The following is a 12,484-nucleotide window of genomic DNA, read 5'->3' as shown; positions in this document are numbered from 1 at the left end:
ACAGAAAGAAATCTCCCGAACCCAACCTACACGTGTGTGGTGAGGATGGAACACAAATGGTGGTATATAAACTGAAAGAAGAACATGCAAGAGGGGATCGGAACAAAAAAGAAAAAAAGAAAGCATAGAAAGAAGAAGAAGAACGTAAAAAGCAAAAGAACTGTATCGATTACAAGAACAAAACGATCGTTGTGCCAGTTCTGAACCTTCAATATACGTGATGGTGAATCTTTTCATTACACAGAAGTTAATCTAGTTCTTAACACCCACGCTTTACAAATTACATTGTTTGGGTCTATTTACGTGCGAACCTAGTATCGTTTTGGGTCGTTACAAATCGAGTCCTTACAGATAACAATACTGTAAATCACTTATGTTGTAGATTCATTAGAAATAATATTCATATGCAAATAGTTTGATACATGTAACTACAAATGATATTATAGCACAATTGGCATATTAGAAGATAATTTTGTATTGAGGTGCTATCATTTTATATTTGATGTACCAATGCAATTTATTCATTCCGATTAATAATTACTTATTTGGTATAATGATTATATATATTCTATAAATTTTAACATAAAACCGTGCAACGCACGGGCCTTTAACTAGTTTATATATAGTTTCGATTGGTTGCTTTAGAATTCTGATTATATAGGAAACATATGGGCGGAGAGTATAATGTGCTTCTAGTCGAATAATAAATTTTGTGCACGCATGTGTAGTGGTGGGCAGCCGTGGAATCTGTGCCGTTCAAATTGTGGGCTTCTTTGATGGATCGTGCGGTAGTGGTGGAGAGGGTGAATATGGGCCGTTGATTCTGATAAATAGCCCAGTTGTACGGGAATCTCACTGCACCGACCTTGGTAGAAGATTTGTATTGTATTTAATCCACGCATATTTCATATCATTTTTTTTTAGAAGTGATTCATGTTTATTTAATTGATTGTGAAAATTTTGTATTATATAGTATATTATTTTATGAATATGATTTTTTTATATATAAGTATGAATATGAATATATGATCATCCTTTTTAAGTGTCTTGTTACTTTGTTACAACAATCAAATTTTTTATTTATAAATTATTTGTAATTTTGTGCAATGCATAACAAAAATATTGAAAGAATGATTTAATCATTTTTTTTCTTCTTCTTTTGAATATGTTTTTTTTTTTTTTTTTTGCAATTTGATTTGCTGTCATAAGTGTGAGATTTATTTCAATTATTATATACCACCGTCAAACTATAAACAACTAATTTCAAGAAAATAAAAATATTATGATTCTCACTTCTAGCGCCAATTTTTATTTTTAAGAATACACAGCGTAAAATTAAACTTCAAGTAAAATCTGATTTGAATTTTAATTTAATTTTTTTCTCTACCTTAACTTTAATGTAATATATATAATATATGATGTAAGACTATGTGACTTGTGAGTCCAACATGGTGAATTTATAATTTTACTTGTTAAGAATAATAAAACTATTAATTCCAAAAATATGGGATTGCTTAATATATTAAACTTTTTTTTTTTTTTTGGCTAGCTTGGGAGTTTAAAGCATTTCAAGCACACTTGAGTGCTTGACTATTTTCACAAGTGTGTGTGTGTGTGTGTTTTTTTTTTGTCCCACACATATCAAGTAATTGCAAATAGTAATCTTTTAAGGCGATCTCGAGATGTTGGCTAAGGATTTTGAATCCAATACCCTCAGGATCTCATGTGGCCTTATAAATCACCAACCACTTTGGGTTTAATACCAAAATGATGGAATCAATTATGGATCTAAAGGGATAAATTAACCAAATTGCTTGTTTTATTTATTTTTCCTATCATTCTTTTTTTCTTTTTCGAAAATTTTTTATTTATCATTCTATAATTATCCAAATCATATTATTTACACGCTTGATTAACATTTTTTTAAGCATTTGGCTATTTCTTTAGGTATACGTATTCTCCTTGCGTCACACACACCATATAATTACAAAGAGAAAATCTTTAAAGTGACTCTAAGATACTGGATAGGGTTTTAAATCCTATATCACAGGTTAGGGATCTCATGATGCCTTATAGATCACCAGGCCAACCTCTTAGAGTTTAATTATAAAATTATGGATCAATTAGGGGCCTTGAAAGAACATATTAATTATGTTGTTCACATTTTTTTTATGTAATTTTATTATTTTCCAAAATAATATTATTTGCACCTCCTTAAATTTTTTTTAATCACTTATAGTAGCGTTTCTGCCTAGGAAAACTTTATAATAATATGAAAATTTGAAATATTCATTATCTATAAAAATTTGTCACATGATATCCATATCCCTAAAGCAACCATGGTTATTTATATCTTTGAATCAATACACTTTGTTTCAATTCAACAACAAAAAAGGTCATTTATAATTCTTACTATGGGTTCCATAAAGAGTGAGAGGTGTATAAATTTTGGTTCTCTGAATCAATACAGTTTCTTTCAATCCAACAAAAAAAAAAAAAAATTTTGAGAAGATATAATTCTTACTACGAGTTGACATGAAAAATATCATTTCCCAAAAAGGGGCACTTTATTTTTTATTTTTATTTTTTTGTAAATATATATATATATATATATATATATAAAAGAGGTTACTTTTTTCTTGTTTACTTGGCAAGGGAAAGTAGATATAAAATATTGAATTATTATATGCCTTTTTAAAATTTATATTTAGCACACTTTCTTCCTTTTTTTTTTCTTTTTTTTTTACTTTCCCCCCTTGAATCTATGTAACATACTTTCAAAATTAATTTGCAGCGAATCTCGGCTAAAGAACCAAAAAGGCAAAAAGGGTAATTGCAGAACAGCCATTATAGAACTACTGAACAATCTGAACTACACAGTTATTGAACAAAAGATGTCACGCTAAGGCCCAACATTAATAGCAAATAAAGTCACGTATGTGTTAATTGCATTAATAGCACGACATACAACTAACGATATTAAATTTACACGTACAACGTACTGATATAAAATGTACAACTATTCAGCAAAAAAAGAAAAAGAAAAAAAAAAATATATATATATATATATATATATTTTGGTAAAATATATATATATATATATAATGTACAAGTAATGACTATGTTTTATTAAGAAGGATAGTAGATTATGTCCCCAATAAAATTCAAACATATAAAAATGTTTTTTTTTTTTTATTGATTCACGCAAACAAGTGTTTGAATTTATATATATATATTAAGAATTATTGGAGAACCTAATTTATCTAAATTTTGGCCCATATAAAAAATACTTTTATATAATGGATTAATGGTAAAGTTTGGATACTGTCTTTAGACGCAATATATTAGGAAGTGTTCGTGTTTAAATTGTCAATAATGTATTTAAATTTATCTAGAGAACTATTAATCTAAGGATTTATATATAATTAGTTTTTAATTGGTCAATACAATAATGTAAGTACCAGTTAACTCAATTGGTAAAATTTAAAAATAACGTTATATTGGGATTAAAATACTTTCGGAAAGTTGAACAAACCAAAGAGTTCCAAAGTCAGGTCTGTGATTGATCTCATTGTGCCAAAAAAAGTCAGGTCTGTGACTGTAATCTATATATATATATATATAACCGAAGCCTCTGACACTTCCACAATTTTCCATGTCAGTACAATATTAAAAAAAAAAAAAACTAATTAAAAAACCTTCCTTTAAAAACTCAAAAAAAAACCCTACGTGAGCAGCATATCTGAAGCAGTACACAACCAGCGGCTGTATCTCAATCTAAAGTAGCATATCTGAAGTAGAACACAACCAGCGGCTGTATCTCCATCTGAAGCAGCATATCTGAAGCAGTACATTAAAAAAAAAAAAAACTAATTAAAAAACCTTCCTTTAAAAACTCCAAAAAAAACCCTACGTGAGCAGCATATCTGAAGCAGTACACAACCAGCGGCTGTATCTCCATCTGAAGCAGCATATCTGAAGCAAAACACAACCAGCGGCTGTATCTCCATTTGAAGCAGCATATCTGAAGCAGTACATAACCAGCGGCTGTATCTCCATCTGATGCAGCATATCTGAAGCAGCATTATCGCTAAAAGTTTGTCCTCTGATGATCGCTCCACTCATGCCCCTGCACAGACATACAATCTAGACGTGGTAACCCATGATATTGATAGTTATCTTTATATATATCCTTTTGGAGCAACATTATTGACGTTAATGGAAACTCATAATACTGATAGTTCTCTTCAAGAAGATTATGGTTCTGATCATAGGGATTTGTTATTAGTGCAGTGAAGGTTGATCTCTATTGAGTAGTCACATATTTTTTTTGTTTTGTTTTGTTTCAATAAATTTTAGGATTATAATCTTCTGATTGTTTATGCCTTTTGGAACTTCCAACAGCCATGGATTATTCTGGGGTATCTTCACCTACAACCATCGGCTTCACAAATTTACACCTCATTATAATTTATTTTATTTCTATTTTTTTTTCGTTTAATAAATTTGAATTTAGGATCTAGATGATGATATACATACGTGTGTGTGTGTGTGTGTGTGTGTGTGAATGTATTGGTTGGTGTAGAGTTTGGTTTGAATTCTGGGTTTTTTGCTACAGCAATTCTGGTTGGTGTAGAGTTTAGTATGTGAATTGCCGTAGCAACACTATTGCTATAGCTATTTTCACTAGGGGTAACCAATCTTTTTGTTATATTTCTATATTGTGAAGCTGTATATTCTTTGGTTTTGTTTCAATGATTTCTAGGCTTTGAATCATCTAATTTATTATTATTATTTTTGGACTTTTGGAAATTTTAACATCTAATTCTTTGATTTCTCACTTTTTTTTGTTTGCAAGATCTGAAATTGTCTGACAGATTTCAACAACTATATCCACAAATTATTCTTTTGAAGGTAACTCATCTTTCTCTGTGTAATTACATAGACATATATATATTTTTTTTGTTTCAATAATTTTTTGACTCCGAATATTTAGATTCTTTAATTTTTTTGGCCTTTTGAAAGTTTAAACATTTGAATTTTTGGGTTCATTTTTTGCAATAACTGAATTTGTCAACTATATAGCCATGGATTACTCTTTTTTGAGTGTAGCCACATCTTTCTCTTATATTTATCTGTTGTGTGATCAAATATTTTCATTATGCTTTAATAATTTCAGCTTTGAATCTTATATATAACCAAAATTTCTGAAACTCCCACAATTTTTCATGTCAGCATAATATTAAAAAAAAAATTAATAATAAAACTTTTATAAAACCCGACTCTACCTCTCCCTTTCACGATGCTCTGCCTCCGGATGCTCTGCCTTTCCCTTTCACAATACTATGCCTTCTCTTCCCTGCCTTCCTCTACTAGCTCCCCCTCGATCAAACCCTAAAATGCCAGCCTTATTTGTCTCCACTCCAGTCATGTATCTTCTCCACTATTTGGGTATTGGTCACATTTCCCTACCTTCGGTATTCCCCTCCTAGTTGCTTCTCTGCCTTCTGGCTTTCAATTATTTTGAAAAAACACATAGGTTGAAACATGGTGTATGAATTATATGAAATTTCTAATATGTATTGGTGTTATTCGATTTGATTATATTGGTTAAAACTTGGCTGTATGATGTTTTTAGAATGACTTGACTATTTAAATTTTATATGACTTTAAAAGGTTTGCTTCTCAGTTGAATGTAGTTCAGCTATTTGATAAAATTCCTCTTTCAAAATATGCACAATACACGTCTAATATGAGTGTGTATATTCAATATTGTGTTTGTTTCTATGCTTTTAAACATGCATCATTGTTTATAGTGTGAAACCCAGTTGAAATTTTCGCCATTTCAATCAGTCTTTTTTGTTCATAACAAACACACAAGATAGTCTAAAGAATTACATAAAAATTATTACTTTTTTGTTTGATAAGTTGTGGTATTTTATTAATGGAAACGATTAATATATGCTCAAGATAATGAGCATGAGCACATCGTAACATTAAAAAATTATGCTTAAAAAGATTGCTTCTTTCAGCTTTATTCTGCAATGTTTTATATTCTACAATGTTCTGTTGATCAAATTGGTTGCAACCTAATAATCCTAAGTAGGTGACATTATTTGCCCATTTAGTAAGCCATTCTTTTTCACATCTTTGCTAAAACTTCTATTTTGCAGAGTGCTTTGATATGCTTATCTAAGCAACATTTTGTGCTAACCTTACATGAATTTTCTAATATGTGTTGGTGTCGTTGGATTTGATTATATTGGTTGAAACTTGGTTATATGATATTTCCAAAATGAATTTACTATTTAAATTTTATATGTTAATTATCCTTAATTTATTGTTAAGTTGGTGCTAAATGTTATTCAAAATCATATTTTGAGAGGTACTTTTTGGTTTTTTTTTTTTTTTTTTTTGGGATTATTCCAATCTTCTATTAAATTTGATTGAAATAGTAAGCTTATAATTTAATCTTCATTATGATTTCAAATTTAATTTTTCTTGCTACCAGTTTGATAGTTATCATCATTGAAAGTGTCAAAGTTTATAATTTTAGTACAAATTTTGTAGTTTGTTATTGTGATTATCATGTTTAGTTTTTCTGAAATATAATAATGATGACTATGGAAGGCTTATTTCATTTATTATTTTAATTTATGAAGGGATCTAAGAATATATTCCTCTCTCAAAATGGTTTTTTACCCCAATTGTTTTAGGGGCTCTATATACCTGAGAGACTCTTTAAAGTTTGAAGTTTCTGAGTATGTTCTTAGTTTTCGATATTAATTGGTGTCTATGTCAAATTTATGTTTCATCCCCCCCTCTGTCTCTTTTTGTATCATTGTGTTATTATTTTATTATTTTTTTAATAATGACTTTTGTGTGTTAAGTCAAAAAAAGTGGGAATGTAATTTATATATATATATATATATATATATATATAATTATAAGTTATTTTTGGTAGTGTAATTGGGATTCAGCCATCTTTATATAGCTGTTGGGTATGATTTAAAAAAAGATTCTATTGATCATTGACAGAATGCAACACCTACTCTTCTAAGTTTATGAAAATTATTCTGAAAGAAAAATGTCAACAAGAACTTATTTCTTTCAGTAGGTTAATTACTTACTTTCAACAAAAATAATTGCCAACAACTTGCTTTAAATTATCCCGTGCATCGCACGAGTTAGCAACTAGTTTATATATAGAATAAAACTTAAATACAATATTTTAGGTGTTATTCCTTATGTTCTCCTCTTAAGATTCAATCATGTGGCTACTTAACTAAAAAATAAACTTCTATCTCATGAGAAAAAATCCATATGGCAGAATCTTAAGAGGGGAATCTAAGGAACAACACCTTAGTACTGTACTTAAGTTTTACTCTTATATATAAGTATGGTTTAGATACGTTTTCAGACAATATAATCTTCTTTTCCTTAAATATCACCTTCCCATTTTTTACCATATTATTTTCAAAACCTTTTTCCAAATTTGCATAATAATGTTACTAATGCTTATCATTACATATATTTGATACTTCGAATCTTTGATATAGTTCAGACTTCAGTGTTCTTCAAACTTCATTTTCTAGCTTTTCCATGGTTTGGTAAGGATTTTATTTTATTTTATTTTTCCAAAATGATTAATGAGATATATTAGGTCATTGGCTCAAGTCTCATGCCAAGTTTGAGTCCAAATAATTTTCAGCTTATTACAACAAATAATTCTCAGTTTTCTTAAGCTGATCTGAGTTAATTTTGACATTTTTCTAGTCTTTTTGAACTTTCTAATAAAAGTCGTGGCTTTGGTTAGTGTAACCATAGAGCACGATATACAACTAAATATATTAATTAAGCTTACATGTACTAATACTAATATTAAGATGATCAATGTATTTGATTCAAAAAAAAAGAAAAAGAAAAAGATCAATGTATACGATATACGCTTATACATTTGCATTGTCTTTTTAAGGAGGAATGCATTTTTTGAAGTTATGGATATGATGGTGTAGTTTCTTTCCTTTTTTGATACGTGATGGAGTAAATTCATTTCACGCTGAATTTCAATTATTGACTATAAATATTTTGAATAATAAACTAGTTGAAAATTATATTAAATTTTGATTACAAATTTTTTTTTTTGACTTAAAGAGGTAGAAAAAAATGGACATTGAAAATGTAGTTAGTTGTTTTGGACCAAATGAACAGAAATAGACCAAATAACATTGTGTTTAATGTAGAATAAAAGTAGTATTAAAGTTGGATCCAAGTAGAACTGGTATTACACTAGTCACAAATTGCAACCTCAACAAGTTCCCAAATAGAGTATGAAAAAAATTGCCCCTAACATTGTTCAATTAAATATCACCAGTTCATATGGCACACAAACCAAGAAGCAAACTAGTCAAGTATTTTATATACTTTATTACTTTATTATGTAATACACAAATATTAACTAGCCTCTACCAATTCAGCACCCCCCCCCCAAAAAAAAAAACCTCCACCAACTTCTGCTCATACTTTACTATGTAATACACAAATATTAACTAGCCTCCACCAATTCAGCCAAGAAAAAAAAAAAAAAAAACCTCCACCAACTTTTGCTCACTGCTTATATGTAGATGATGAGAAACTCTATACATCTCCCCTCTCAAGCACATCTCATAGCCTGTTTGGATAGAGAGAGAAAGGAGGGGAAGTAGATGAGAGTAAAGTAATATTGGCTAAAAATAAGCTAATTTTGTGTTAAATATACTCCACTTCAATTCAAACGGACCATTAGTCTTTACAAATTAATGAGACACGGATGTTAGAATCACAAAGATTATCAACATAAACCACACCATCATGAAGAAATAATGTGTGCATAGACTTAGGAAGTATTTGTTTTAGGGATGATGGAAAAAAACATGAGAGAAAATGAAGAGGAAAAACATTTTAAAGGGTGTTTAGTTGGGAGGGAGAGAAGGAAAAAAAAGAGAAAAAGTGGAGCCCTGATATTTTTTTTCTTGGGCCTACCAGAAAGTTTTCTCCCCAAAATAGGGAGAAAACTATTGAGGGAGTTTAATTTATTAATTTTACCAAAATGCCTATGAGTTTTGTCTAGGTAGTACGTTGGTCTTCTTTCCTCTTTTTTCTTTTTCTTTTTTTCTTTTTTACTTTCTTTTGATTTCCTCCTTCCTCCTCGATGTTGGTTTTTTTTTTTTTTTTTTTTTTTTTCATTTGTTTAACTAGAAGTGATTTTTTTTTTTTTTGTAGATATGATTTTTTTTAATAAATTTGGATGATTTTTTTTTGGTTGTTTGTCACTCTTTTGTTTTAATTGGGCATTATTTTTTAATAAGGGTATAAGAGTAAATTTATACAAACTCATTTTTTCCATCCTTCCACTTTTTCACTCCCAAGCAAACAAAAATGAGGGAAATTAAAATTTTTATATCCTCCTACTTTTCTATTCTTTCACAATTTTCTATCATTCTATTTTTCCACCCCTCCAACCAAATGGACCCTTAGGATGTTGGCCACTTAACACTCCTTGAACATTTTTACATACGTGCCCCAATTGTGTCATTTAAAAAAAAAAAGAAAAAAAAGGACACAACTGAGACACGAGAATAAAAGGAATCAAATATTTTTTCACAAAACAAAGGGAACATTCATGCTTTGAATAATAATATTCTAATTTAAAATTAATAAATATTTTTATCCTTGATTTGTATTCTAATTTTTGAACATCTTTTAATGGTAATGAATTTGATTTATTATCCATTATTACTCTTATTTCGATACTAAAATATAAAACTATAAATGATTAATAATATATAGAAATAAAATATTCATCATTTCTTCTAAAATGATATATGTTTAATATTTTATGAAAAAATAAATACTTAACCGTATAGTATATGAAAATACAAATTAAAAAATATATTTAATAATTAATTAATATACATATATCCCCGTTGTCTATATGTCTAACTTTTTCAAAAATTGCTGTGTTGGTATTTGTGCCCGTATCCTAGGCATATAAACTTGCTTTTCACATGTTGTGGGGCCCAAACGATTTACGGGCCGGACCCATTTACCTGAGGAAAATCCAAAGGCCCAAGCCGAGGAGGGCTATGGCCCGAACTCGTCCAAATAGCCTATGGACATCGCCGAGGACGGCTCAGTCCTCGGCAGACCCAAAGTTCCCCCTCTGAAAGGAGGGTAGAAACGGTATAGGACCGAAACCAGGACAAAAGATCTAAAATATCCAGGGAAAGCTGCTGTTATTGCCATTTAATGCTCTAAACCTGACAGAGCCGCATTCTTTGGCTTTTACAACCATCCCCAACGACTTTGGGGGATAGGCTGATGGGACAAGTATCAATTTTGGAAAGATTGACCCTATACGTGGACGAAGGACAATGAACGCAGGCGAATATAAAAGGAAAAAGAAGTAACCTAAAAGGGGGTTGGGAAAAATGGCCAGAAACCAGGGCCTCCCAGCCCACCTCCAGGAGAAAGACTCCAGGGGTGTAGGAAAGCTTAAGTTCATACGAACACCGCGAAAAACCCACCGCCTATCGAACAAGGCCTAGCCTTCCAAACCCACGCTCTACAAATGATATTGTTAGGGGCCTTTTCACGTGCGAACCCGACACTGTTACGGTCCGTCACGAATCGCGTCCTTACAATTGGCGCCGTCTGTGGGAAAGGCTTGTGTGTTGGTATAGGAAGTGGGTCGATGGAGCTTCTTCGTTATATCTAACCGTCGGTTATAGAGTTCTAGTATAAAGTTCTGTTAGCCGCTGTGTTTCTTGATTAGGGGCTTGGTTGGGGAGCCAACTCCCTTAAAGCCAAGGTCCCCTGTAAAGAGTAAACTAGGTACCTTGTAACGTTAACCGTATGGATAAACTCTAGGGGCTTGGCCGAGGAGCTAACTCCCCTAAAGCCAAGATCCCACACAAAGAGAAAACTAGGTTTTGGACAGAACTAAGGCATTGCATGGTCCACGGACCCAAGCCTCAGGGGAAACCAACTACCTGGATGTGGAAAACTAGGTTTTGGACAGAACCAAGGCATTGCATGGTCCTCGGACCCAAGCCTCAGGGGAAACCAACTACCTGTGGGAAAACTAGGTTTTGGACAGAACCAAGGCATTGCATGGTCCTCCGGACCCAAGCCTCAGGGGAAACCAACTACCTGGTGTGGAAAACTAGGTTTGGACAGAACCAAGGCATTGCCATGGTCCTCGGACCAAGCCCAGGGGAAACCAAACCATACCTGGATGTGGAAAACTTAAGGTTTTTTGGACCAGACGCAAGGCATTGCATGGTCCTCGGACCCAAGCCTATGGTAAAACCAACTCCCTGGATGTGGAAAACTAGGTTTTTGGACAGAACCAAGGCCTTGCATGGTCCTCGGACCCAAGCCTATGGTAAAACCAACTCCCTGGATGTGGAAAACTAGGTCTTTGGACAGAACCAAGGCTTTGCATGGTCCTCGGACTTAAAACCAACTTCCTGGATGTGGAAAACTAGGTTTTTGGACAGAACCAAGGCATTGCATGGTCCTCGGACCCAAGCCTCAGGGGAAAACCAACTACTTGGAGAGGAAAACTAGGTTTTTGGACAGAACCAAGCATTGCATGGTCCACGGACCCCTGCAGGGGAAACAACTACCGGTGTGGAAAATAGGTTTTGGACAGAACCAAGGCATTGCAATGGTCTCGGACCAGCCTCGGGAACCAACTACCTGAATGTAAGGAAAACTAGGTTTTGGACAGAACCAAGGCATTGCAAAGTCCTTGGACTCAAGCCTGTGGGGAAACCAACTACTTGGATGAGGAACCAACTATTTAAAGAAAAACTATGGCCCGTAAACCTCGAAATCCCTCCGAAGAGAACTCCGCGTTAGCGGACGGGTTAATATCTTGATTGCGCGGATTCCTCGGTCTACCCTCGGATCCCCAGTATCAAAGGGGTTGATGCGATACGGCGCAACATATTGCCCCAAAAGCACAACCAGAGTCCCTCGCTACTTAGCTACCCTTTCAGACGAATTATTTAGAGATTATCGTTCTCGGACATTGGTCTAGCATGCATCGCGTAGTACTCAACGCTTGTCCCGGTTAGTTCCAAGAATTTAATTTATTGAAAGTTACCATTGTTATACTTGATAATATTTGTGAGTTTAAATTAGTAGGAACCCGTGTTAAAGCATTTTTTCTGCCTAGAATATCCTTAAGGGCAAGCTTGCATTTAATATTCATGCATAAAGTAGTTGTTACGGAGAAGAAAGATATGTATGGAGAAATAGGCACATATTTTATTAAGACAAAGGAACAGTACAGTGTACAATGAAAAGCTGAAACAAGCTTACACTAAAGCTGACCACATAAGTAAAGGAAAATACAAGCGAGTGGAGAGAAGGCCGTGGGGACAGCTCAGAGGAGAGGTTGGCTACTGCGCCAAGTTATTGTCTAAGGAAACCATTC

Source organism: Quercus lobata, chromosome 12 (assembly GCF_001633185.2).
Source record: "Quercus lobata isolate SW786 chromosome 12, ValleyOak3.0 Primary Assembly, whole genome shotgun sequence".
In the NCBI taxonomy this organism is placed as follows: domain Eukaryota; kingdom Viridiplantae; phylum Streptophyta; class Magnoliopsida; order Fagales; family Fagaceae; genus Quercus; species Quercus lobata.
The sequence above is the reverse complement of the archived record's forward strand: the minus strand, read 5'-3'. Positions refer to the sequence as shown.